At 38.4% G+C, this 25,000-nt stretch overlaps 1 protein-coding gene and 1 long non-coding RNA gene across 4 annotated transcripts in view; one reads left to right on the plus strand and one right to left on the minus strand.

Annotated features, from left to right (window-relative positions):
- LOC106883971 (uncharacterized) overlaps positions 1-25,000 on the minus strand; it is a 239,096-nt gene that overhangs the window by 77,219 nt on the left and 136,877 nt on the right. The gene's annotated exons all lie outside the window — the stretch shown is intronic.
- LOC149130997 (uncharacterized) lies at positions 15,302-23,454 on the plus strand. Its single transcript, XR_016238535.1, has 2 exons — positions 15,302-15,360; positions 22,319-23,454. It is a non-coding gene; the product is annotated as an uncharacterized LOC149130997 (long non-coding RNA).

The following is a 25,000-nucleotide window of genomic DNA, read 5'->3' on the forward strand; positions in this document are numbered from 1 at the left end:
CAAAAGAAAACATAATAGAGTGTGTGTGTGTGTGTGTGTGTGTGTGTGTGTGTGTGTGTGTGTGTGTGTGTGTGTGTGTGTGTGTGATTATATATACATTCTCACCGTTGATGTGCCGCTGATTCTAAGGTGGAAGGCGATCTTCAAAAATATGCAGCTTGAATTGCTAGAGTTAGCACTCAAATTTCGTTCAAAATCATAAATAAACATTATTTTCCATATTACTGTTAGTTTGGTTTCGTTTTGAAAAATTAAAATTCGTTTTATGGTTCATCCTCATTTACGTTTTGAATTATGTTTGTTTACATTTTGAACCATTTACATATAATTGATGGCACTAAAACCTTTTAAGTGCTCAGGGCCACTCTGGGTCTTAATCCGGGCCTGAGAAAAGGGCAGGGGATATGAATAATGAGACAGATGCAGCTAACGTGACTAACATTCTACCTACTTCGGAATCGAACCCTCATGAATGAATAACAGAGATGGTCGCGTCGGACACATTGTTATTCGGTAATTGCATTGGATCTCTACACTTCTAATTCAAATGCCGCTGATATCAAATTAGCTTTGAAGAAATTTGTCCAGATTTCAATTAAAAGTAACGTGATCCTTTTCCTCTTTGATCTGTTTTGGGACAATGTTAAATAGGGTAGGGCCCATTGGAGGAAAAGAAATTGTGTTGCAGTGTATTTATATGTTGTGATCCTGTATTGGGTAACGGACGTACGGCCCGTGGTCTTAGCCTTGGATGAATTTTGAAGCTAATGTTGAGGTTGTTTGAGAAATGCTAGTGGTATATTCTCCACATCGTGCAAATGATATATTGCTCACAGCTGGAGAGAATAGAGTCTCAATGCTTTAAGACGGTCCTTATGTATCTGTATGTGTGTGTGTATGTATGTATGTATGTATGTATGAAGAGAGGCAACTCCGAGGGCAGTTTTAATGAAAGTGGTAGCTTTAAGTAAAACACAGTCAACACCATTGACTGAGTTGCGCCATTATACCACCAGATCGGAAGAAATTCATTAGTATCAGCGCCAAGCAGTGTTTTAGGCATAAGCGAACTTTAGGTTAGTTAAAATATGTTTGTGAAATATTTCAACTTTTAAAGGTGAATTTACTGCAGTTACCGTGGAGAGAATTTTCTCGCTTATGGTAAAAAGGTGTAAAAACAGACAGGAGACCAAATCTCAAGCAGGCTCAGAGCAGACCTTGGAACGTGAAGTCAATGAAAAGTGCGAAAACCGATTGATTGTTTAACCAGCACTTTAAACAATCGATTAGTTCGATATTTAACCAATTGACTAAAAATAATGAATTGGAAATGAACTTGTACGTGTGTTATTATTATTTTATTATTGGCAAGGCGGCTAGCGGGCAGAAACGTTAGCCCGCCGGGCGAAATGCTTAGCAGTATTTCGTCTGTCTACGTTCTGAGTTCAAATTCCGCCTAGGTCGACTTTGCCTTTCATCCTTTCGGGAGGTCGATTAAATAAGTACCAGTTACGCACTGGAGTCGATATAATCGACTTGAGCTGCTTGTCTGTCCCTCTGTGTGTAGCCCTTTGTGGGCAGTAAAGAAATAAGAAACGTTAGCACGCCGGGCGAAATGCTTAGCGGTATTTCGTCTGTCTTTATGTTCTGAGTTCAAATTCCGCCGAGACTGCATTTCCGGGTGTCAGAAGTTTTATAGATGTTATACTTTACTGAATTGGTAGCGAGAGCTACCAATATATGCATATATATATATATATATATATATATATATATATATATATATATATATATATATATATATATATATATATATATATATATATATATATATACGCGACGGGTTTTTTTCAGTTTCTGTCTACCAAATCTACTCACAAAGCTTTTGTCGGCTCGAGGCTTTAGTAGAGACTTGCACGAGGTGCGACGCAGTGGGACTGAACCCACAACCATATAGTTGAGAAGGAAGCTTTTACTACGCCTGCGCCTTTATATATATATATATATATATATATATATATATATATATATATCCAATATATATATATATATATATATATATATATATCCATACACACATACAAACACACATGAACACAGCACGCATCCATATTCCATGCACTGTCACACACATATACACAGCACATACATTGATACAACACACATATAAACATGGATACCGCGCACACACACACAGACACACACACACACACATACATTCGCGCGCGCACTGCCGTAAGAGTCTCTCGTCTCTGACCTCATTCAGTAGCTTTTTCCCGCTCCCGCTCAGTACAAAGGTCAAACTTCAAGTCAAGTATCCATGATCAGGGCACACCATAAATGTAGTCATTGACCTTTCTTTCTTGAAAGGTCATGTCGAGGTTACAATAATTTTCTTTTTTTTGTTTTTGTTGTAAAATCGTGTAAAATCGTCATGTTAGCTCAACTCCCTCCCCTTTTCACCCTCTTGTTGCTGGTGGTGGTGGAGGGTGATGCTAGCAATGTGTGATATCCTTCTATCTCTATCTATCTATCTATCTATCCATCCATCCATCCATCTATCTATCTATCTATCTATCTATCTATCTATCTATCTATCTATCTATCTAATGTTTGGTTTTATATTCAGTTTATAATAATAACACATTTATATTAATCTGATGGGTTACTCTATACTTTTGTAGAGTACAAATTTATTATTCTTAAAAAAGAATATTAATTCACAGTACTTTGGAACTTTCAACCAATCCGATGATGGCTTAGCTGTCACTAAGAATAATATTCTTGCTTAAGAATAATGGGCGTAGGAGTGGCTGCGTGGTAATGTTTGTCTGTTCTTGTTCGTCCCATTTTGTAATGCCTTTATGGCAAATATTTATGAAATAAAGAAGCTTGCTTTCCAACTCCATCGTCCCGGGTTCAGTCTCACAGTGTGACATATTGGTCAAGTGTTTTCTACTGTAGACTCGTTCTGACCAAAGACTTGGTTGGAAACTGAAAGAAACCCGTCGTATATAAATTTGATGCATATCCAGACACACACATACATCGCGACTATTGTAGGTGGGATCTTTCTGATACAAAATTTTTTATCTGTTCTATAACACAAAATAAACAAGTATACGAAGTTTGAAAGTGTTTCGGTAGAAACACACACTAAATAAAACATAAATAAAAAGTGGCGCCCGCCAAATCAGAAAGATCCCCGCGATATTGGCGATTGATTACTATCTTACTATTTTACTTGTTTCAGTCATTTGACCGTGGCCATGCTGGAGCACCGCCTTTAGTTGAGCAAATCGACCCTAGGACTTATTCTTTGTAAGCCTAGTACTTATTCTATCGGTCTCTTTTGCTGAACCGCTAAGTTACGGGGACGTAAACACACCAGCATCGGTTGTCAAGCGATGTTGGGGGGACCAACACAGTCACACAAACATACACACACACACACACACACACATATATATATATACATATATACGACAGGCTTCTTTCAGTTTCCGTCTACCAAATCTACTCACAAGGCTTTGGTCGGCCCGAGGCTATAGTAGAAGACACTTGCCCAAGGTGCCACGCAGTGGGAATGAACCCAGAACCATGTGGTTGGCAAGCAAAGAAAACAAAATACGAAGACATGTGAAGGAACAACAAACAGGTGTATTAGTTTGACTCGGGAACAATGGAAAAGTCTTTGACGTTTCGAACCTACGTCCTTCGACAGAAAGATATAAAGAGGAAAAAAATGGAGAGGGAAAGAAAAAACGGAGTTAAAAAATGTGTATATTTATTCTTTTATACGTTTCAGTCATTTGACTGCGGCCACGCTGGAGCACCACTTTATATGTGTGTGTGTGTGTGTGTGTGTTTGTTCCCCTACTACAGCTTGATAACCAGTGAAGGTGTGTTTACGTCCCCGTAATATAGCGGTTCCGCGAAAGATACCGAGAGAATAAGTACCCAGACTTTAAAAAAAAAACACTGGGATCGATTCATTCGACTAAAAAAATCCTTCAAAGCAGTGCTCCAGCATGGCTGGAATAAATACAAGAAAGATATATATATATATATATATATATATATATATATATATATATATATATATATAGGCGTAGGAGTGGCTGTGTGGTAAGTATTGACAACCGATGCTGGTGTGTTTACGTCCCCGTAACTTAGCGGTTCGGCAAAAAGAGACCGATAGAATAAGTACTAGGCTTACAAAGAATAAGTCCTGGGGTCGATTTTCTCGACTAAAGGCGGTGCTCCAGCATGGCCGCAGTCAAATGACTGAAACAAGTAAAAGAGTAAAAGAGAGTATACATAGGCGCAGGAGTGGCTGTGTGGTAAGTAGCTTGCTTACCAACCACATGGTTCCGGGTTCATTCCCACTGCGTGGCACCTTGGGCAAGTGTCTTCTACTATAGCCTCGGGCCGACCAAAGCCTTGTGAGGGGATTTGGTAGACGGAAACTGAAAGAAGCCCGTCGTATATATGTATATATATATGTGTGTGTGTTTGTCCCTCCAACATCGCTTGACAACCGATGCTGGTGTGTTTACGCCCCCGTAACTTAGCGGTTCGGCAAAAGAGACCGATAGAATAAGTACTAGGCTTCTAAAGAATAAGTCCTGGGGTCGATTTGCTCGACTAAAAGGCGGTGCTCCAGCATGGCCACAGTCAAATGACTGAAACAAGTAAAAGAGTATATATGTGTGTGTGTGTCTTCGCTATTTCCATAGCTGTGACAGTGAAAGAGAGAGGGGGGGAGGGAAGGGGAAGGGGAGGGGGAGGGAAGGGGAAGGGGAGGGGGGAGGGAAGGGGAAGGGGAGGGGGAGGAGGCAAACAGTAGGTCAGAACAAGAGGCAATAAAAGCAAGTTGAAGAAGATCGCTTTAGTAATGATCCGGCAGTGTTGCATACCAACGTGGTGATAAATCAACCCGCAAACAAACAACTACGAGGACGAGGACAACGAAGACAGATACAGAGACGACGACCTACAAAACAACCGAGAGATTTGTATAGCTGTTCTTACTTGACCCAGAATATCATATAACGTATAGAACATACCAACGGAAGATAAGACAGGCGCCAATGATTAGCTGCCGGAAGGCGGGAAAACAAATTGTCCTTGTTGGCGTACATTTGCACTAGAAAATATAAAGGGACGTGCAAAAAAAAAGTATCGTGTGCCGTGTGTGTGTTAGACTCGCTACTGAGATTTAATAAATTTATGTGCGTGTTTTTTTTTGTACTTATGTTGATATGTGTACGAATGACAAACGACGACAGAAAGTGGCATTCAACACATTTCGCCTGTGTGTATGTGTGTGAGTGAGTGTGTGAGAGAGAGAGAGAGAGAGAGAAAGAGAGAGAGAGAGAAAGAGAGAGAGAGATACAGAGAGAAAGAGGGAGATAGAGAGTCCGTATAGACAGGTATGTATATGTGGCTGTGTGGTTAGAAGCTTGCTTTCCAACCACCACATGGTTCTGGGTTCAGTCCCACTGCATTGGACAAGTGTCTTCTACTTATAGCTTCGGACTGACCAAACCCTTGCGAGTGAATTTCGTAGATGGAAACTGAAAGAAGCCCGTCGTATATATGTGTGTGCTTTTGTATGTATCTGTTTCTCTCCCACTACCGCTTGACAACCGGTGTTGGTATGTTTACGCCCCCGTAAACGTATCCGTTCGGCAAAGAGACCGACAGAATAAATATAAGACTTGAAAAAAAAAAAAGCAAGTATTGTGGTCGATCCATTCGACTAAACATTCTTTCTAGGCGATGCCCCAGCATGGCTACAATCTAATATCTGAAAGAAGAAGATAAAAGAGATAAAAGATACATACATACACACACACACACACACACACACACACACACACACACACACACACACACACACACACACACACACACACGCATAGTCAATTCAAACATGAACAAGCAAGAAAAACGAAAAAAAAAAACAACAACAACGCGAGTACAGTGTTATTGGACGCTCGGGAAAGGAAAGAAAAGAAAGGATTTCACGTTTCGAGCGGAGCTCTTCATCAAAAATATAGGAAAAGTCCAAAGAAGGGAAGAGAGAGAAAGAAAATCGCCAATGATGCCCACGTGGTCACATATTGAAAAATGGAGGACAAGTCACATAAATTTATTAAATCTCAGTAGCGAGCTTAACACACACACACACACACACACGTATATATATATATATATATATATATATATATATATATTGAGAGAGAGAGAGATTAGACACACATGTCATTTTGGAGAATTATTGTTTCTTGAGTTCGTCTCAAGTGTAGCTGGTTTTAATTGCCATTTGGTAATCCAGATAAATCCTCTGGAGGAGGAGAAAATTTTAATAAATCAAGAACTTATGTTGTATAGTATTTCATACACCTCTATTTGTTTATATTATTCAAATGCATGCTACTGGCTGCTGTGTGCTCATTTAGAATCTTTTGTTTGGTTGCACCTGTGCAAATTTTAATAGTAAAAATTTTAAAATTTGATGTATTAATGTAATTTTCTAAGCTGAATCTCTGCGGCTAATTCACTTTTTCCAGATATCAAAAAAAAAAAAAAAAAAAAAAATTATAGCGGTTTAAACGTTGATCATTTTTACCCAGTCAGAAAACAGTTTGTGCCTGACAACACGTATTGTCAACTGTAAACAATATTGGCATAATTCTGCTTTGCACACGCCATATGACCCCTGAGAACTTTGTTTATTTAGGGGAATTTTCAGGAAATTTTTGCGAATTTGTATTCTACACACAGGAATTCATACGATTATGTAAAAACAAACATTTTTTTTTTTTTGCTGCGTGATTTAAGGCCTATTTAGTTGTTATTTTTAGCACATCTCAAGAACACATTATACCACGTGTTTTAAGTATTTAATAAGCGAAAAATGACCAGATGGATTGACAGGACTACAACAGAGGGGTAAACAGCTTGATAACAGCTTGGCTTGCTACTATGGAAACAGGCAAAAGTCTGTGGCTTTTGATTGGCTAATATTACTCAAAATTTGTAAACTTTAAAAGCTCTTTATTGATTTGTTGCGAAAATGAATTTAATATCAATGAATATCAAACAAAACTATATCAAAACACCAAATATGAAATCAATTGGAACAAAAATTAAAGAAATTGAAAAATGGCAGCCAAACAGAAAAATTACTCATTTGTGTTTAAACTATACAAATTAGGCTATAAATATGTTCTTTCCATTTTTGTATGTCTCAATCACTCGGTCACTGGAGATCAATTAGGACGATTGTCGTACTGATGGCATCTATTTAATGAGAAACAAGCGCCCACATCTTTCTGTTAATTTCTAAAGAATAAAATTGTCCTTTTCCTTAATAGTATATCAACTTTGGGGAAATTCTTGAATCTTGGGATTGTCTCCCCTTCTCAAGTGGAGCGTCTTGATTGCCATTTGGTAAATATGCTGTAAGGTACCATTGGTCACTCTGAACTATTTCTCTTAGCTCGTTTTTGTTTACACCCTCACACCTCACACCCTCACACCTCACACCCTCACACCCTCACACACACACACACACACACACACACACACACACACACACACACACACACACACAGGGTAGGCGCAGGAGTGGCTGTGTTGTAAGAAAATTTGCTACTCAACCACATGCCACTTCGAGCTGACCAAAACCTTCTGAGTGGATTTGGTAAGCGGAAACTGGAAGAAGCCCGTAGTATATATATATATATATATATATATATATATATGGTGTGGGGGGTCTTCTCTTCCTGTCTATGTCCCCCGTCACCGCTTGACAACAGGTGCTGGAGTGTTTATGTGTTTAGGTCCCCGTAACCTAGCGGTTCGATGATAGTATGCGGTAGAAATAAGTGCTGGGATCGATTCATTTTGGTTAAAATTATTTAAGGCGGAACCCCAGCATGGCCACAGTCTAATAGCTGAAACAAGCAAAAGATAAAAGACATACATACATACATACATACATACATACATACATACATACATACATATATACATACATACATACATGAGCTTGCAGACGAATATGTGCATGCTAACATTTCTACGTGTGCTGATATATACAAATGCGTACATTGTTAAAGATGACAAATGTGAGGAGCTACTTAAAACATTAACCTTTTGTCAGAAGAACAAGAGTCACAACAACTTCAAGAACATTAGCAACAACAACAACAACAACAACAACAACAACTGTGTGACCTTTATGACTCACAAGATCACGATAACCTTTGAACATCCTCGAGATTTTCCTTTTATCTGCTGCAATCTAGTCGACAAACAGTAACCTCAATTTCACCATCTTGGCTTCTTCATATCTCAGTGCCTTCGGTCGAGTATGTAGCAAGGTCGAATGCTTGAGTGGTTTCCATATATTTTGCAGTGTCCTACTTGAAATGGGTTTCGCTACTGATATTGTACTATATTACTGTATATACGAGGTGCGTTTTAGAAGTTCTGACCCCCTTTTTTTTTTCTTTTAGAAGCGGTAGTTATAACAGTCCTAGATTATTGTAGTTTTAGTTAATCATTATTATACATCTAATTAAGGCAGCAAGCTGGCAGAATCGTTAGCACGCCGGACAAAATGCTTAACATATTTCGTCTGTCTTTATGTTCTGAGTTCAAATTCCGTCGAGGTCGACGGTCAATAAAATAAGTACCTGTTGGGTACTGGGTTCGATGAGGGTGGAGTACGCAGCGACCAGAGAGTCGCAGCCGTCTTTGCCTGATCTTCTTGTTAACATTCGGCAAGTCTCCATAAAGGCATTCATTTATCATACGTTGCTGCCATTTTACATTTAGGGCTATTCATAGCATCCTTGTGTCGCATCGTTTGATAATTTCTTTGTCAGAGTTCATGTTTCACGGCCATATAATAGTACTGATTCGACAGTTGCAATGAAGAGCTTGATTTTGATCCGGCAGTCATCCACAACGGTAGATGCATTTCAGCATTATTGGGCCTTGTCAATATCACCATCTTACCAACACTATAATACCATCAAAATCACCAACTCTGCCACCGACACCACAAATAGAGTTGTCTGTTCCTCTTCGATTCCTCTCGCAAACAGCAGTAGCTTTCTTCAACCGAATATACGTCGCTTATTGGTTGAAATTACTCAAACACGACAACTTTAACACGAAATAACTTCTAAAATACCAAATTTTGTCAAAAACGTTCAGAGTAAACCGTATTCTACGTGAGAAATTCTACCAGTATTCGAAGTTTCAAACTATTTAGTTTAAAAAATTAATTTAAAAATCTGTGATTGAGATTGAATAGATCCAACATCATTATCCTTACCATCACCACCAATGCCAGCAACAAACCCCACCATTAACGCCCAAAACACGCCCATAATCAACCCCACCATTGGTCATAGAACTACATCCAGCATTACCACAGCCGACAACATCACGACCTACGCCACCACCATCACTACTATCGCTACCACCACCACCACCACCACCACTACCATGACCGCCACCTCCATCACCACCACCTCCATTTCTACCACCACCACCAACAACAACAACAATAAAACAACACCTCCGCCGCCACCACTGCCACCACCACAACCTCCGTCGTCGCTACTACCACCGAAATCATATCACCACCTCTACCACCACTGCCACCATCTCTAGTACCTGTACTCCCGTTACCACCACTACCCTCACCCTTACCACCACCCACCCCCGTCACAGCCACCAGCCCCCGTCACCCTCACCAGCCCCGTCACTATCACCATCACTAACACCCAGCACTACCACCACCACCCCAGTACCTCCTGTACCACCACTACTACCACCGCCACCACCACCATTGGTTGACATAGCAACAACAGATGCAGACCAGAAGACAACCACAAATGTTTCTCATTACTTTCGCTGTCTTAACCAAGTTAGTGTGTGTGCGCGTGTGCGTGTGTATGCGCGTGTGTGTATGCGCGTGTGCGTGTGTGTGCGTGCGTGTGTGTGCCTGTGTGTATGTGTGTGTGTGTGTGTGCGTGCGAGGGGGTTTTGTTGGGTTGTAAGGTGTGACAGTAAGCATAGAGCGAGGGAGGAGATGGGATGACGTGTGAGGAGGGTGAATGCATTATGTGTGTGTGTGTGTGTGTGTGTGTGTGTGTGTGTGTGTGTGTGTGTGTGTGTGTGTGTGTGTTCATTCCATTCTCTTTCGGCAAATGTCCGCAGTCTTTTTTGTTTGTTTGTTTTTGTTTCTTTCTTTCTCCTCGTTGTGCAGATGGCCGAACATAAAGGAGAAGGTTTCGAATTTTTGTACCGGAACACAAAGAACTGCATGAAAAGGTCAATCGAGTACAACAAGAAAATAAATTTATTGATTTCTGTGAAATAAACAATGGCAGCCAACCCATCTCTATATGGTAGTTCTATATGCTAGAAATAGCAACCAAATAATTCCCAAATAACACCCTCTATTATCTTGAAAGTGAAAGACACGTTAAATCAGTGATTCCCAACCATTTTTTCTCTTTGATTATTATCTCACTTGGGTGGACCCTCTTAGGCATTGGATTCTGTTATTCTTTTATTTGTATATATATATATATATATATATATACGACAGGCTTCTTTCAGTTTCTATCTACCAAATCCACTCACGAGGCTTTGGTCGATCTGAAGCTATAGTAGAAGATACTTGCTAAAGGGATTGAACCCAGAATCATGTGGTTCATATAGTAAGCTCCTTACCACACAGCCGCCAAAAAATCCTGTTATATTATTGAATTTAAATATTACTAGCAATTGTAGAAAAAGTTGTTAAAATATTTTGTGTAATGAAGGAGTATGACCAATCTATTGCATCCATTTTAACAACAAAATATCATATGGACCTCTAAGGGCCATATTGACCCCGGTTGAGAACCACTGCGTTAAATGATATAGTCATAGATAAATATAAAATTCTCTGAATGGTCATGGCTAGAACGTCTCTTTCTTACCATAGGCCTTCACCCCAGCGCTCACCTGGTGCTTATTTTATCGACTCTGAAAGCATGAAAGGCAAAGTCGACCCCGACGGCATTTGAACTCAGAACTTACAGCCGGACGAAATGCCGCCAAGTATTTTGCCCGGCGTGCAAACGAATCTGCCAGCTCGCCGCCTTGATGATAACGTGAAATGTGAAGTTGCAACACAAGACATAGATATAAGGAAAATGAACTGACATCAACCTAGAATCGAACCCGTCTGTCAGAAATCACTTACGATTCAACGTCGCTCACGACACAATAAACTACTTGATATTTTTTCATCAAAGCAGAATGAAAAAAAACAAAAACCGTAAATTTTAAAGAAGGCACAGAGTATGTGTGAGTGGAAAGTGGGGATGTTGACACGATCTTATCAGCTCCTTCAGCCTTTTGTTACAATATTTCCTTTGAGATACACCGCCTTTGTTTCAATTAATTTCGAAAATAACGACGAATTTATCAAATAACTTTGTCATAGTGCAGATGCTGTTTTTGGAATATAAATTAGCATGACATTTTGATGGAAGGTCTTAGTTTTGATAACTTTAAAGCAAGGAATTTGTATCATAGAAACATACGGCAGTTTCAAGAGGTTTGGTATCAAAAGGGTTAAGTGAGCGTGTTTCATCCGAGAATTGAAACTGTGCCGTCTCCAACCACTGTAATCTAATCTCATACTTTAAATCAATGAATCTGTGGGACGGGTACGTCGTGGTTTGTCTTGCAACCACTTTCCCTTCACTAAACTGCAAATAATTCTAATATTGGCACAAGGCCGGCAATTTTTAGAGACAAGAAAATCTTAGCCGGTTCTCATTCTCTCAGCCAAAATAAAATAAATAATCAGCAGGTGCGGTTGTGTGGTAGGTACTTTGCTTCGCAACCACATGGTTCCGGGTTCAGTCCAACAGCCGATCAAAGGGCGAAGTTAAAGAATACGCACACTCTGTGTTTAGGGTTAAGGTTAGGGTTAGGGTTTTTGTTACGGCGAAAACGGGTGGTGCGCATATTCTTTACCTCTGCCGATCAAAGCCTTCTAAGTGGATTTGGTGAACGGTAACTGAAAGAAGCCCGCCGTATAAATATGTGTGCAGTCCCTACTACCGCATGAAAACCGGTGTTGGTGCGTTTACGTCCCCGTAACTTAGTGGTTGGGCAAAAGAACCCCGATAAAATAAGTACCAGGTTTTTCAAAACATAAGTAAGTACCAGGGTCGATTCCTTCGACTAGAATTCCTCAAGGCGGTACCCCAGTATGGCCGTAGTCTAATGCCTGAAACAGGTAAAACGTAAAAGATAAACGATAAAAATACCGTAATGCTTTCGTGAAATATTCTGGGAAGTCGCAGCAAAACAAACAGGGAGAAAAAAAGCGCTTTCCAAACAAGTAGAACATTCCATTTTAAAATGGCGCCCTTACGCTGCTTACTGCTACTTTGTTCAGTCATGCGCACTGCTACAGATACAGCCTGAAGACATTAGCTGCAGCTCTTAAATTTCCACATCAAACGATTTTATTTAGAGCAACCGATGCTAAAATTTCGCAATTTAAAAAGAACAGAAATTCCAGTGAGGATTTTTTTCTTCCTTTTTATGTATATATATATATATATATATATATCGCCTCAATATACCACGATATATATATATATATATATATATATATATATATATATATATATAGAGAGAGAGAGAGAGAGAGAGAGAGAGAGGTTTTTTTTTTTTTTCGAAAGCTGGTTTTTATATTTGATAGACACCGTACTGAAACTATAATTTACATGTCACTCATGCACATATACATGTTATGTGTGAGTGTGTGTGTGTATGTGTATGAATATATGTATACGTGTATATATATTTATATAGTTATATATAGTTATGTGCGAGTGTATATATATACATATATATACACACACATATATATATATATATATATAATACATATTTATATGTATACATACATATATATATATATATATATATATATATATATATATATATATATATATATATATATATATATATATATATATATAAAGTTATTAATATTTCTAAGTCTCTCTAAAGGAGACTACGGCAGCGGTACTGGAAATTAATAGTTATCGCCAAGCCAACATGGCAGTCCCAAAATTAGGACGAAAGCTGCCGTGAATTAGCTCCAAGAAGCCATCGCCTCTAGCTAGCTATGTGACACACGAAACCTGTGTCCTTTATAACCTTCGAACAGGGGAGGTCATCAGGGGGAAGCTGCTGACCTCCCCTGTTCGAAGGTTATAATGGACACAGGTTTCGTGTGTCACATAGCTAGCTAGAGGCGATGGCTTCTTGGAGCTAATTCACGGCAGCTTTCGTCCTAATTTTGGGACTGCCATGTTGGCTTGGCGATAACTATTAATATATATAAATATATACATATTTATATGTATACACACACACACACACACACACACACACACACACACACACACACACACACACACACATATATATATATATATATATATATATATATATATATATATATATATATATATATGCATGTGTAAACATACATATATATATATATATATTGGCATAAAATTCGAGTTATGGCATAAAAGTCAGTCATTCTTTCTCTGTGTCGCTCTGTATATCTACATACATATGCATATATGTGTGTGTGTGCGTATAAACATATATATATATAAGTCTACATATACATGCGTGTGTATATATACATGTATATATATGTATACTTGTATACACACACACACACACACACATACACACACACACATACACACACATACACACACACATACACACACACACATACACACACACATACACACACATATATAGCGATTACATTGTAGAAGAGATATTTTAGTCACTTTAGAACACATAGAACTAATTATATACACTTACCTGTTAACTCTTGAGCTTCTAAAGATTTCGTCGCGTATTCATTGTCGCGTATTCATTGTCACAGTTCGACAGTGTGTGTGTGTGTGTGTGTGTGTGTGTGTGTGTGTGTATATATAACTAATTTAGAGACGAACCATTACTCTACAACTCATTCAACTCAGAACCCATCCAAATCCATGCTGTGAGACATATACCATCTTAATATATCTAAGATTTTAATCTAAAAATTTGAATTAAATAATATATTACATAAATAAATCATAGAAATCATAGAAATAAATCATAGAAATATTAATTTAAAAAATTTAAAAGTTAAAGTTATAAATTAGACAGTAAAAATTAATACTATAATATACAGTATGGAAGTATAAATGTAAAAAGTTAGTACTAGTACATAGACTACGCGCGTTTCATGGCTGAAATAGGACTATATAAAATCATAAGCAAATTCTATCCGAGTTCATTAGAACGGGGAAATGATTTTACTCCCAAAATCAGTCACTCTTCAGGTCAAATCTCTAAGAAAATACCTAAAATACCCAAAAGTCCTATTTGCAGATGATGCAAAAACATTTGTTCACAATAGCCTTTTTCTCTACGCGAACAGACTGCTTTTCCTTAGTGGCATAACAACTCTGGACAATTCTTAAGTTTTTGAGATTATCTTTCCTCATTTATTTGGAGGTGGTCCTAATTACCACAAAACGTTTACAGTATCTTCTCTGGAGGCGGAAATAATTTCAATAAATCCTATCTTGGTAAGGTACTTAATATACCCGTATTTGTGTTAAATTGTTTTATTCTTTTACTTGTTGCAGTCATTTGACTGCGGCCATGCTGGAGCACCGCCTTTAGTCAAGCAAATCGACCCCATGACTTATTCTTTGTAAGCCTAGTACTTATTCTATCGGTTTTTTTTGCTGAACCACTAAGTTACGAGGACGTAAACACGCCAACATCGGTTGTCCAAACACACAAATACACACACAGACACACACACACACACACACATGTTTGTTTTTATGATTAGTTATTTAAAAAATGATTTTACATTAATCTGTGGGGTTACCCTATACTTTTATAGATTCATTATTCTGAAACAAGAATATCGTTAAGCAGTGACTTCGAAGTCTGGGCCAGTTAAACCATCCTCGGATACCCCAACATTCATGTGTGTATATATGTGTGTGTGTGTGTATATATATATATATATATGTATAACACTGCCCTAACTCTTCGAAACGCTTAGTTTTAGAATGGTGGCAGCTGATGAAGGAAATGTTCTCTATGTGGCCTGTGTGTTTTCTGTACTGTTTATGATTTTGTCCACGTTTTTTTTTTTGCAGCGTCCTGTACCCAGATATGCATCTATATATACAGGTAGATGTAGGTATGTACATACAGGTACGTATATATGCATATACTCATTTATTATTTGTATGTATATATGTATGTATATATATGTGTATATATATATATATATATATATATATATATATATATATATATATATATATATATATATATGTAAATATATATGTATGTATGTATTCTTTTATTCTTTTATATTCTTTTATAAGTTTCAAGCTAGAGGTTGTGGCCAAGCTGTATGTATGTGCATATGTAAAAGTATGGATGTATAATGTATCGATGTATATAAAATCCATTTACCTATATTTCTTTGCAAGAAAGCAAAATCCCCAACTTTCCTCCACCGAATTCTACTGCTGCAATTAGCCACCTTAGTCACATGACTTCAATTATTTCGTGACCTTATAATACTAACAACATAACACCACATCGATACCACCACCGCCACCGCCACCACCACCACTCTCACTACCAATATCACCTTTGAACATCAATATTAATTGGTAACCTGGGGGGGGTAAAAAAATCCATCCCTCCCCCATTACCACTGCTTATACCAACACCACTACCGCTACGAGTACTGAAACTGCTAACCCCACTTACACCATCATCTTCAGCAGCTACCTCCGCCGCCATAATCGCTGACACTACCTCCAACAACAACAACAACAACACTACGAACAACCCCACCATTCCCACAGCTAACGCTACCACCACCACCACCACCACCACCACTACGGCAAACTCCACCGCTAACACCATCAACACCACACTAAGAACGCTAAAATCACCACCACCACCACCACCACCACCACCCACATCACATCACTACCGCCACCATCATCATCACAAACATTAAGCCACAAGCACATGCACCCGTACCACCACCACCATCACTCAATACTAACACCACCACCATCACCACCACCACCACCACCACCACCACCACCACTAAGGCAATACCACCAGCACCACTACACTACAGCACCGGAACTGCTAACATTACCACGATTATTAACATCTCATCACAACCATCACCACCACTACCACCACCAGCACTGCTACCACAACCTCTCCACCACCATCATTGTCACCACGAACACTGGGACACTAGTACAAACTACCAGAAGCAACTACATCGACATCACATCACTAGCATCATAACCTGCACCACACTACCAATTAACATTACCACCACCACCACCACCACTAGTTTCATCATCACTAGCATCACTACTACTAACAATAATACCATATCGATACCACCACCGCCACCGCCAACACCACCACCACCAGCGCCGCCACCCACACCAACGCCGCCGCCGCCGCCACTACTATATTTCAACCGTTACCAAATAGCAATTTCTGCTGAAATGAGATCAACGTTATCGTCTGCATTCTTCAATTTCTTCCTTATCTCTGCTTTTTCATTTCTCTCCTCCCCTTCATCTCTCTCTTTCTCATACGAATCTTCTCCTCTCTCTCTCTCTCTCTCTCTCTAACTCGCTATCTTTCTCTTTATCGCCCCCCCTCTCTCTTTCTCTCATTCGCCCCTACGTCTATAATCATACACTGACTCTCTTTCCTCCCCCCTGACTTTACTGTACCATATCTCTCCCAAACAACATTCCTAATTTGTATTCTTCCCTACTAACACCATTTCTTTCTCTCTCTCTCTCTCTCTCTCTCTCTCTCTCTCTCTCTCTCTGTCTCGCCCTTTCTCTCTACTTGGAAAAGAGGAGGAAGAGATAGATAGAGTGAAACTAAAATAAAAACTTCTCACACACACACAGACACACACACATAAATATATACATTATAATCATATTTTATATATAGGAATACATACATGCCGGCTAAAAACGTTCAAGGCGATGCCCCAGCATGGTCGCAGTTCAGTGATTGAAAAGTAAAACATACATACATACGTACATACATACATATATAATACATACATACGTACATACATAGGAAGCATCACACATTCACATATATGTGATTTCGCCATTCTCATTTTTCATGAAAAATTTTCCTCCTCTCCCTATACCTCTTCTTCCTCCCTGTCTCTCCCTCCTACCGTCAAACATTTTAAATCCCAAAACATCAATCCCAACCCCCATCACTACCATCACCCCCGCCTGCCTGACCTCTTTCTTCTCCCCATCCCCATTCTCTCGTGCCCCTTCTCCTCCAAACATCGTTCGAACCCCCTACATCCATCCATCCATCCATCTTCCTCCGCCACTTTTACACACACACACACACACACACACACACACACGCTCACACACACACACGCACGCGCGCACACATACCTCCTCCTCATCAATACTGCCACCTCCACCTCCATCTCAGCCAATCATTCCATCCAATTTGACAACGGTGCCTCTTTAGCGACACCAATTCCGTTACCAAATCTATTGTTATAAACTGAGTACACAATTAGTGAGTCTCTTGTGAAATTCGTGTCTGTTGTCGCTACTGTGGCGTCCTCGTCCACTTGTTGTTTTGTTATAAATATTGTTTGTTCATCAAGCATACACGTTATTATACACATTTTATATGTGTCTATTATTGTAAGTCTTATGTGTGAACGTATTTGTGTGTATTTCAAATGGTATATATAATTAATTATGTATGTGTATATATAATATCTATCATTTTAATACAATAAAATATATTATATTATGTATGATATGATAAATATTATATTATATATATATATATATATTATATTATATTATATTATATTATATTATATATAACATTATATGAATTATATATTGGATACAGGCACCGCTATGTTGTTAAGAAGTTCATTTCAGGTTCAACCCTACTGCGCGGCAGGATGACTATATTTATTTATCTTATAATAGACGGAAACTGTGTGGAAGCGCAAACGCTTAACGAGTGTTGCTTTGTTTACATCCCCGTAACTTAGCGGTTCGGTAAAAAGACTGCTGGCTTAGTAACTACCAGGCTTAAAATAAGTACTCGGGGGTTGATTTTTTTTTTCAAGTGAACCCAACAGGCGATGCTCTAGCATGGCCACAGTCCAATAATTGAAACAAGTAAAAGAGTGTGTGTATGTGCGTGCGTGTGTGTTTGTGTGCATGTACGTATATATGTATGTGTGTGTATTGGGAAAAGAACTTTCAATCCATCCCGTAATTTTAGGAAGTTCGTTCTGGCCCACCCAGGTCAAGCAGACACTTTCCAACTGTGGCCATCCCCTATTCACTCACTGTTCATTCAACCTATGTCTATTTTCTCCTATCTAAATGTGATTTCAATGAAATTTAGCTGCTATATCTAGCAGCTCGAACGACCACGTAATCTCTCTCTACCAGAGAGATGGTGTGTTTCTGGCTAACCAATTCCGCAATATAAAGTTCATGAAGACTCGGTCGAAGCGCTTCACTTCTCTTATCCTTACCCAAGCTAACAATTCTGACTGCTCGCTTCCTTAATAATAATAATAATAATAATAATGGTTTCAATTTTTGGCACAAGGCCAGCATTTTCAGGGGAGGGGCTAAGTCGATTACATCAACTGGTACTTATTTCATCACCCCCTGAAAGGATGAAACACAAAATCGACCGCGGCGGAATTTGAACTCAGAACATGAGACATACAAAATGTCGCTAAGCATTTTGCCCGGAGTACAAACGATTCTGCTAGTTCGCCACCTTAATAAAAGTTTTTAATTTGTGGCACAAGGACAATGCTATTACGATAGCATTGGGTTATGGGTGTGTTTCTGCTGCGTGTGTGTGTACATATATATATATATATATATATATAAATTCATAAGAGTTGTACAACAAGGTACCGATATATATATATATATATATATATATATATATATATATATATATATATATATATATATATATATATATATATATATATATAAACTTGGCACTCTGTCGATTACGATGGCGAGTGTTCCAGTCGATCCAATCAACGGAACTGCCTGTTCGTGAAATTAATGGGCAAATAGCTGAGCATTCCACAAACACGAGTACTCTTAACGTAGTTCCCAGAGAGATTCAGCGTGACACAGAACGTAACAAGGCTGATTCCCTCTGAATTACTGGTACGACTCATTTCTACCAGCTGAGAGAACTGGAGCAGCATAAAATAAATCATCTTGTTTAAGGACACAAACGCACCGCCGTGAATCGAACTCACGGATCTTGTGCCAAATGCCCTAAACACTAAATCACGCGACTTCACAATGTATGTAGAACTTCATCGGCTCTTAAAGTGCAAATAACAGTCAGAAGCTATGTTCGGAATTCTCGACATGAGGAAGCCTGAGAGATGCCAGTCTCACCCAGTGAAATGCAGCTGCACTCTATGACGACCGTACTTACTCATGCATGAGTCGCACCCCTAATTTAATGCTAAATCTTAGTACAAAATATTTTTCATTCATAGTTTTAGCTTTGCTCCGTCAGCTTTTTTTTCTTTTTTTTTTTGTTATTGCTATTTTTTCACAAAAAAAAAATCAAGTATAAAATAATGGGATTTGTACAGCAGGAAATACGACCCTTTATAGAACAATGGAAAGCAGCTAAATTTCACCTCACCGCGATTTGAACTCGTAAAATGAAGTGAGGTATTTTTGTCTTGCCTCGGCCGATCGTTAACGACTGGTAGACAGATATGGAAAGTAAGTAGTTTATTATTACTATTATTATATATTTCAACTGAACAGGGAATTAATAGATGTTGCGATATAACTGCGAATGAAAGCAAAATGGTTTTATCAAACACAAATCGAATTTGACAGTTTCCTGGTAAGAAAAATTAATAATGTGCTATTTCGCTATAATTTATATATGTAATGCTGTGACTACGGAACGAAAACGATGATATAATCTACTGTAGATACACACAGTGAAACAGACATACACGTACGCGCGCACGCACATACACGCCCGCACACATGCACACATACACATACATGCACACACACACACATGCACACTCACGCACATATTTATTATAGAGGAAAATGTGTGCGTGATGAATATTGATGAAAAAAATAAAACGAAAACGACAAAGGACAAATAAACATGGAAATCCTCTCATCAGCTATGGTGACCAGGCCGCAAGTGTAGTTTTCGCACAGCTTCTATATTAAACGGACGGTGCGTACCGGTCCAAATCATGATGATATATTATGACTCCATTATTATCTGCCTAATTTTACTAGCGCCATAACAATGGCCGCGTAAATTATGGGACATTTTTCTTACACACCTCATATATATATATATATATATATATATATATATATATATATATATATATATATATATATATATACACATCCATGCATCCATACATATATATATAGTATACGATGTAGCGGTAACAGAAATAGGACCAAATGGGCAACCAAACGTGCGAAAGAGCGTGAGAACAACTGAAGGTATAACAACCACAAGTTCTCCAACATCCCGGAGGGATGTAACGCCACAACCCTGTCCAAACACATATGGTCGTTGAAAGATAGCGTCACCGAGTACATCATAAAGTGGAGGATTCTAGAGAAATGTAAAGCGTACTTCAATCGCAGCAAGAAGTGTAGATTATGTTTAGGTAATAAAAGAGCGATTTTAAAGAGCTCCCAGCACCCAGACATCTACTTAAACAGCAGAAGTGTAAATCTTAATCCATGCCCACATGAAAAGAAGTACATCCTGACATACATGCGTGCCCCGAAGTGTAAATCTTAATCCATGCCCACATGAAAAGAAGTACATCCTGACATACCTGCGTGCCCCATCATGACTATAATCTCCAGTCTCCCAACTTCAGCCGTCCACCAATACCTGGCGGTCTGGCAAAGAGTTTTACTATAACATGCCCCATCCCGCCGCAAAGGCTATACATATAGTACCACTAAACACATTCAGCTTTCACAGGAATACCAACCTTAAAGTTACACACATTTCCCATGAACTCTTTCCAGAAAATTCTCGCCGACTTGCAACAAAACCATAGGTTTTTGATACCAAGGGACATAACTCTTAACCCCTGCGTGTTTCGTTTCATCGTCCTTTTCCATACAACCGCAAACGTATGTGTCTATTCACCTCCTACAATAGAGAGTAGTTGCCGTATTTCATTCCATAACAGCTACTTCTGAAGAGCTTAGGGTTACAAAATCGGACTGTTACCTAACACTCCGTTGAACCCCTAGTGCAAAACCAATTGTTATGAACGGCCGTAATGTATGTATAATACCGTACACTTTGATTTATATATATAGTTGGAATTTACAAAAAAAAAAAAGGAGAAAATGGGTGTGTAAACAACAAACAGATGTATTAGTTTAACGCTCGGGAAGTGAGAAGTCTTTTACGTTTCGAGCCTACGCTCTTCAACAGAAAGGAACACAGAAATAAACAGGGAGAGAAATAAAAAAGGTTTAGTGGCGAGCGATCAATCATGGCGAATGCCGATATATATATATATGTATATATATATATATATATATATATATATATATATATATATATATATATATATATATATATATATATATATATGTTTTATCTTTTATCTTTTCAGTCACCACATTGCGGCCATATTGGGGCACCGCCTTGAAGAATTTTTACCACCTTTTATAATATATCTCTCATAACTTTTACCTTCATTTCTGGAGCAGACCTTTGTCCAGCGTCTCTCTTTCTCCCCCTCTTTTTCCCTTCTCTCTCTCACTTACCCTCTTCTCGCTGACCTGTAAACCTGACAAAACTGTTTGTGTTACCTCTATTGTTAATATTATGATTATGGCCATGTGTGTGCGCTAACCTATGAGAATCTGCGTTCACAAAACTGATTGTGGAATTGTCAAGTATATTTTTCAAAGTATAATTTGCTTTCGTAACGTGTCTGTTTAATCGTCATCATTTTCCCCAATTTATTGCGTTTTATTCATCTATAATTTTCTTTTCAAATTATTTCTTTCAGAAATTATTGGAGATATAAATGCTGCTACCACGTTTATAGTTTGTACCAGTTACTACCATCTCAGACAAAGTAGCCATATTGACTAACTAGTAAATAATGCTTAAAGAAATATTTTTAAAAATTTTGAAGGACAAACTAATTTTATTTTACTCGATAAGTTTTGAGGACCCTTTTTACGGAAGGGATTGGTCGATTATATCAACTCCGAATGAAACAAAAATCGACGTCGACGAAATTTGAACTCAGAACGAAAATCTGGAAGAAATACCGCTAAATATTTTGTCCGGCGTGCTAATGATTATAGCTTAATAATAATAATAATAATAATAATAAGGTACACCGTATTTCGTAACGATAATGATAATATGACGTGTTCCTTAATAATAAGGGACACGTATTTCATAATGCAACCATAATATAATAAGAAGTATATGGAGGCTTAAAATTCAATCGTATGTCTTCCCTGTGTTATTCAGTCACATTTTAAAGTTCTCTCCATATATTTTCTATGGAAATTAGAGACAGCATTGAAAGTTATGATGTTTCATATACGAATACGTGCACATAACATGCAATCGAAGAAAGGAAAAACAGTGAGTGTATCATGGCTGCATACCGAAATGCAGTATCACTACCAACAATTGATACGTGCATACCAGATGCCAGGATTGTGTTTAACACGTAAAACTGGAATATCCCATTGTGTATCATCGCTAACGTTTGCGACTATTTAAGCAATGAGTTCATAGATGGTTAATGGATCGGATGTGGTACTGATGAAGGAGTAATAATGCTCGAAATATGCATATACATTCATTCAACTACTTTTCATTCTTCGATTGCATTGTCTACATAGATGTATTCGTATATGAAATGTCGCAAGTTTGCTGGCTGTAATTTCCATCGAAAACCTGTAGAGATAACGTAAAGACTTTGTGTGTGTGTGTGTGTGTGTGTATGTGATTCAAAATTATACAAAAACATAAGACCAGAGATAGGTGTGCTTACGCTCTTCCACAGAAAGGAAAATGAGGAAAGAAAACAGGGATATATGTGAGTAAAAATAAATACAAAAAAAGGGTTTTGTATGATCGTGTATAAAGGAATATATTATTTTATTAAAAGAATTCCAACTCTGTCTGTTTTTTGTTTTATTTATATTCTTGTAAAATTAATGTGGGATATAGAATATGGAATATACAATATATAATATAAAAATGGATGGTACAATGAAATGAAGTATTGAATGTCTTATTGAATATATGGAATATGTCTTATTGAATATATGAAATACTGAGTGTTCAATATAAAGGATTAAATATATAAAGGCGAATACGTATTTTCAATACCTTGTGGTATTTCATCATGGCCGGTATCTGACAGACTGTGTATATATATATATATATATATATATATATATATATATATAGAGAGAGAGAGAGAGAGAGAGAGAGAGAGAGAGAGAGAGAGAGAGAGGGGGAGGGAGGGAGACGAGAGATTTATATCAAATAAATAATAAAAAACAAGAAACCTTGAAAGAAAAATATGCTACATAATATTTGAAAATGAGAATCGAAACCCAAGCCTTCATATTGATAGATATGTATCGCCACCACCACCACTACCACTATTATCATCTCCACATTTGTGCAACGAAGTCTTCCCAGCAGTGGCCTACTTTTCTCAGTAGTTGCTATGACAACCAAAATTTCGCAGACCCGCCGCCGCCATCACTTCCTCCATCATCCATTTCTCTTCCTCTGCACATTTCATCTTCTGTTTATTCTCTTCCTACTCCTCCTCTCATTCGAACTCTATTTGTCTCTCTCTCTCTCTCCCTCTCTCCCTCTCTCCTTACTTCTCTCTCTCCCTCTCATTCGTACTCTCTCTCTCCCTCTCCCTCTTACTTCTCTCTCTCTCTCTCTCCTCTTCTCTTCCAACTCCGTCATTTCCGTCATTTTACTACCGCTTTTCTCTTTCTCTCTCATACTACTGCCCCTTCTCTATAGACTCTGCCCTTCACTCTTTTTATATCTTCTCTCTCACCCAACCACCTCAACTCAGCCAATTACATTGTTCTCTCTCTCTTACAGACCCTCTCTTTTACCCCCCTCTCACTCTTTCTTGTTTCCTCTCTCTCTTTCTTGTTTCCTCTCTCTCTTTCTCTCTCTCCCTCACTTCTATTTTTCATGACAAAGTCAGTTTCTCTCTTTCTCTCTCTCTCTCTCTCTCTCTCTCTCACCCCTCAAGCTCTCTCGTTACAATACACTTACTCTTACTCTCCTGCCTTTCTCATTACATCACACCTTCCCTTTCTCACTTCCCCACCTCTCTCATTACATCACACACACTCTCTCTCTCTCTCTAACGATTCACCCTCTCTCTTCAACTATCTGCCTCTCCACGTTTCTTCATACATCATACACCTTCCCTTATCCTTCTCCCTTGCTCTGCCCCTCTCGTTACATCATCCTTTCTCTCATTCTTCCCCCTCTCACGCTACATCACACTCATCTCCGTCAAACTCCGCCGCCACTGCCACCTTCATTGCATCAAGTCAATTATTCTTCACCTCCATTTTTTTTTCTTTTACACTTCATTTCAGCCGCCGCTCCATCACGTTATCACCTCCTCTTCCACACCCCTTATCTTGATTTCACATCACAGCATCAACTCGCACAT

This window comes from Octopus bimaculoides, chromosome 26 (assembly GCF_046866305.1).
Source record: "Octopus bimaculoides isolate indiv1 chromosome 26, ASM4686630v1, whole genome shotgun sequence".
NCBI classification, from domain to species: Eukaryota; Metazoa; Mollusca; class Cephalopoda; order Octopoda; family Octopodidae; genus Octopus; species Octopus bimaculoides.